Source organism: Apaloderma vittatum, unplaced genomic scaffold (genome assembly GCF_000703405.1).
Source record: "Apaloderma vittatum isolate BGI_N311 unplaced genomic scaffold, ASM70340v1 scaffold5345, whole genome shotgun sequence".
In the NCBI taxonomy this organism is placed as follows: Eukaryota; Metazoa; Chordata; class Aves; order Trogoniformes; family Trogonidae; genus Apaloderma; species Apaloderma vittatum.
The window spans coordinates 199,962-205,961 of NW_009717604.1; positions in this window are offsets into that span (position 1 = coordinate 199,962).

Consider the following 6,000-nt stretch of genomic DNA (forward strand, 5'->3'; position numbering starts at 1 on the left):
GGGAAAATGTATAGCGTGGAATATCTTCACAGATATTTCAACTAACAACAACAAAAATAAATACATTTCTTTTGCAGCTCTTGGAAACTTTGTTGAACTAAAAAAGATTTACCCTGGTAGGTTGAAGTCTCCTTCCAAGACAAGGCTTATGAATTGTACACAGTTCAAAGAATTTGTGTTTTGTAAAATGAAATCTCCTATTAATCTATGTAATGTTGAAATAATTTACTATCAGTTTATGTAAAATAATGCTTCCATATCAAGAGTGGCAAGAATTTGATGTACGTGCTGCTTATCACAAAGAGCGAGCTTAACATTTCCTCTTTCAAAGACGTGTAGAACTTCCTTAGAGTGACAGAACACCTAGTAGTGATGCACTCAATATTTTTTTTTGCATCAAAACAGGCTGAAATTATAAATTGGTTCCCTAGACAGAATCTGTCTGGTTACAGACGCTACTACTGTCATGAAAAAGCAGACAGATACCATGAAGATACTCTCACACAAGGCACAGTATTAGTCCAGACGAAATGGAAATAGAAAATTCCTTTTGGAAAATTGGCTGAGAAGTTCACAAGAAGGTCAGAGCCAACAACTGTACAAACTAGGCGAAAGTACAGCTGTATTAATTAGCAGTTTAATATACAGAGTAATTTTGAGGGAGACAACTAAGGAGATAAAATAAAAAACCCACTAACCACTACTAGTAGCAAATTGATTTGTTTGTCCAATTAATTTTATACCTAACAAATTACTGTCGGCCACGTGACTGATCTCTGACAAATTAGCAATACGGAGTGAATGTAAGTATTTACACAGATTGGATACCAATAAAGCAGCTTGTCAAAGTATGCGGGTTTAGATTTGTTTAATTGGCATTTAATTAAAATTAAATTAAAAAAGAAGGTCAATGTAAAGTAGTTTTGTTTATTGATATAAATTTCTTGTTGGTTGAGGAAGATATTGGAGCAATTTATTTCAATCTGAAGTTGTGATTCATTGTTAGATATTTAATTAAGTTTATTTTATAGAAGCTTTACAAATACTTAAATCTCCATGTGAATAATATTGACAATCATAGAATCATAGAATGGCCTAGGCTGGAAGGAACCTATACAAGGAATCTTTCATGTATTTGAAGCAGGAAATATGAACAACAATTTCATCTCCGTCACATAAGTGTTAATCCAAAATACCTTGTATCATCTCTTCCAGATTTGTTAAAATGAGTATGGGATCAGAATCTGGCCTTGCAATGTAGTTACTCAAATAAAATCATCACTTAGGACATGTATTCAACGCAAATATTCCCTATCATCATGTAAACTAAGTCATAATTATGCATCTAGTGCTATATGTAACTACAAAGTTAGGAGCAGGAAATAAATTTGTCAAAAAGTCTTACATGACAGAACTGCTACTGTGACAGAGAGAAGGCAGCAGACAGTTCAGTACGGCTTATGAAAGTAATGGATTGTACAGGGAAAATTCTGGGCTTCCTACGTGCACAACATTTTAAACCTTGGTTGCTGTATAAAGGAGAGAGATAATTTTTGGTTTTGTCACATTAATGGAATAGACTAGCCTTCGCTTTAAAAGTTTCGCATTGCTTTTGAGCATTAATGAATTTTCCAGCTATCAGAGCTAATTGCAAAAGTGTACCATGATGTGAAAAAAAAGTGCATAAACAGAGAACAGAGAGATCAGAAGTAAGAAGTGCTTGGGTGTCAGGAAGAAAAGTCAGAAGGTGATACCAGCGAATACAACAGCTGATAGATCAAGTCAAAGCATTTGCTACCGTGTATCATAGTAACATACATAAACCAACAATAACGGGAAAAAAATGTGGTCAGAATAGTAACAGGTGCAAAGTCAAGGTGCCCAGGCCACAAACTGAGAGACACAAAAAATATTCAAATGTAAAAATTTCTCCATGACTGTGCAAGAGAACCGAGCAGAAGCAGGACCTAGAGGAACTATGTTCTGTTCTGTAGTCCAGTTCTGAACGGCACAGACATCATTAGGGTGGGGGCTTTGGGTTAAAACATATGGAAACAGCACGTCTCATAACACCTCAAGGCAATCAATTGATCCTAAAGAGAAAAATAAATAGCTGTGCAGAATACCATACCCAGAGTGGAATCGGACGCCCTGTGCTAGCTGTGCGTGTGAGAGATCAGCGCGGTGTTTCTCAGGGACTGCAACATGTGGCACGTGTCCTGCTCAAAGACAGCCTGTACCATTCAGCTGGCTCAGCACCACTGCAGCGCCTGGAAAAGATCAAAAAACACCAGAAAGTGCTTTCAAGAAGTGCTTTGCAATAGGTGACAGCACATAGTCAACTGAAAAGCAGTGCAGCCTGATTTATTTGACCCTTCTCCTTGCTCAAGAGTTAACAAATACAGTAGTTAAATATTACCTCAGAAACAGAATTATTTAAACTAAACAAGAACTATAGTTATCTTTAAGATCTTTCTTCCCTCGGGAATCCTATTCTCTCTTCTACTATTTTTAGTCTACGATTTCTAGACATCAAGGACATTTCCAAAAATCTAGAAAACTAAAAATTTGTAATAATAAGTAAATTTGTAAAAATAAGTAAATCTAAAAAGTCAAAACCTCCCTCCCTCGCTAGGTCCAGACCGACAGACAGCACTGAGACCTACAAGGCTGCTTAACTCTGTGCTGTGAGGGATCCATCTCCCCAAATTCACTGTCACCCCAGTGAGCTAGAAGCCCAAGCGACCTACATACGTGGTAGGTTATTGTCTTTAGAAGTTCACACAAAGTATAATTAGTTATATATACAGATTATTCTACCCAGCAAAAGAGATGGCTCAGGAAAACAAGCCTGTTGCAGCCAGTGCATAGAAGGGTCACTAAAAGACAGTGGGTGAGCTTTATTCCCATTGAGACAATTTAAGCTGAGGTTAAGATTAATTAAGCACAAAAGTACAGCACACGACACCTAGTCTAATAAAGACATTTCCATATTTAAAGAAAGTGAAACAATATCTGTTTTAATTAAGTAGGCTGCTCCTTCAGGTTAACGCATTCAGGGGAAAAATTAAATCTGTCTAGAATCCCTGGAAGAAATGGAGATTGGCTGTAGGAAATTGGCCTCCTGAAATGTGATTAATGGACTTGGATGATGAGGACTGACTCCTGCTAAACCCTCAGGACTTGCTATGAGACAGGTGCTGCCATTTGGAGTAGGAGTTTTGTGCTCTCCAGGCAAAAAGGAATGTGTTCTCTGTGAGGCCCCCCTGCAAGTACGAGCCAGTTCTCAAGCGCCACCTGTGTACAGAGGCTTTTCACTAGCTGTCTCTCTGAGTTGATGTCAAAATATTTGACATCTAATTTGCTCCAACAGCCTAAGACTTTCACACTTCCTCGGCTTTCTTGTATGCATCAGAAAGAAATGCTTAACGCAGCATTTTACAAGGCATCGTATCAAAAGGATGAGTATTTTTTGCTGCTGTGCAGGTTGGGATTGACCACTATCTGACTGGTAGACCCTTTGCTCTCATTCAGTGGCAGTGATCAGCAGAAGCAATTAAAATTACATTCTACATTTCCATAACCACTGATCAAATGTGTTCTCTTTGTAAATGCTTTATACCCTTTGACTTACTCATGTGAGTCCAAGAGTAGTGATAGGCAACCTGTTGAAGTGATGAGAAACTCCACTCTCAGGAGTGCTGTAAGTCAAGGAGCCAAAGCTCCTTTACGCACTAGTAGAAAACGATACAAAACAAGACCTGGAAGCTGTGTTTCTGTACTGAGCTGTCCTCATGTAGAGCATGACAACACCCTTCAGAAAGAGTGCCAATCACAAAGAAAAGGGAAAAGGAAGTTTTAAGGTGAGATTTCCAAAGGAAAAAAGTGAAGGTAAAGGGAGGCTCCAGTAAGACCAAAAAAGAATAAATGCCTGTACTGGAGACACAAATTTATGCATTTTCCATGTTTTCAAAGAAGCAATCTGATGTCATTTCACTTAATGTCTAGTGTATTATGTAAATATTTCCTACAGAAGTCTGGCATTCTCATGGTATGCCTCATGTATAATCTGACCCAAGGAATAAGGCAGAAATCTATCTTGCCAGAAAACGCTGGAGACATCCCTGTAAGGCACATTGATTTTCTTAGTGAAAAAGAATTCTAGATGCCCAAGCTTTGTAAACTGAACTTACAAATATCAACAGCTCTGCAGATGTCTGCCTGGACCTTCAAAGGGGAATCATGAAGCAACGTGTACAAAAGCCTAACTTATTAGCATCTAGAACAGTGAAAGTTACCACAAGGGATAAATATAAGGGCTGGATAAATCAATATTAAATCCAAGCTTATTAAATGAGTCATGCTTGATAGAAGCACAGCTTCCTATTTTTTATTGCCTAGCTTTGTTTAAGATGCATCTCACAATTAAAACCATAACTGTTGTACAATAAAAATTCTCAAAGCTATTAACCAATAATCTAAATGGAAACTTTTACTCCTAGCACTTTCCATTATAGTAATACATTTAGTGTACAGGCAACATGCTTCAGTTTCCAGTAATTTACAATCGTTACCTCTTTGCTTTTTGTATGTCGATCCACTTACTGAAAAAGAGATTTAAAAAAAATAAACCACAATCTCATACAACACAGCCTCCAGCCTATGTTCTTCCAAAGGATTTGTGCTGACAATAAACAGGCAATAAAAAGATCAGTTATAACTGTCTGTATATTGTCTCCCCCTGGTAAATAACTGGAAATTAACATTTTCCTTCACAATCAGACAAAAGCACCGTAGGTTGTTTGCACTGATTTCCATGAAAACCTGGTATTCTTTTTTTCAAAGTGAAACTGCAAAGAAGAGTCTGAATCAGAGCTGAACATGTAGTTCCAAAAAGTAAAACCACCACTTCATTCAAGAGACTACACAGAGTCACCATGTTGCTTTGCAAAGTGTCCTTAGTGTAATTGTACTACATAAGGTCCATGAAAGCTAGAACTTGCAGTCCCATGTTTCATTTATGCTCACATTTATGCCACATTTTGCTTGATATTTTGATTTTAAGGGACTATTTAGAAGTTCAGTTAATACAGACAATTACTGAAAATCGTTCACATCTATCCAGTAAATTTGTGTCAAAGGGGAAGATCACCCATTCAGGAGATTTTGTGGTCCAGTTTTATTTTATGGAGGACTCTGTATATGTTTTGAGTACACCTCACTCTTCCTTATATCAGGTTATTGCTCATGAGTAGGACTAAGATATTGATAATCTCCATATAAAGTTATCTGCAGAATATGTCTTATTATACTAGTTTAATTCTGGTATAAAGTGACAGTTACATACGTCAATTCAGTTAAGTATGTTATGACAGCAAATATGAGAGCACAGAACGGTGCCAAAACAAAAACTTTCTTTTGTGATTTGTGACATGTCTCTCGCTGAAGTGAAAGATGCGACATAGTTTGATTTCTGACAATACGGGTCAGCAGAGGTGGCAGATTCCGAAATACCTCTGAAACATGGCTCACAATTGCAAAAGCAGACCCAGGGCCCCGTGTGTCTCCTCGGTGAAGTTAAAGCAGCTGTGCTACCTGTCTCCAAGTTTATTACTTAACAGTGAAGCCATTTGGAATACAAAAACCACACGTTCTACGGGTGTAGTTTGTGAGTTGCTGACATACGGTGATGTACAGACTTACGGGGAGTGGGCAACCACAGCCAAAGTCCAAGGTGCACATAACAGTGGCACAGATTCTTAAAGAAAAAAAAGAAAAATACACAAAGTTACCAGCTTCTAGCACTTTAAAAGGACCCAGGCATACAGGCATGCTTTCTCATTCTCCAGACATATTCAACTCCAGAATCATAAATGACCAAGCAAAAATTTAAAGCAAATATAACCCAACTGAGATGAAGACATGTCAATCAATAGAGCTGCTGAGATCCAGCTTCAAAAGTCATAATAATTTGTTTTTCAAGTACTAAGCAAAAATATC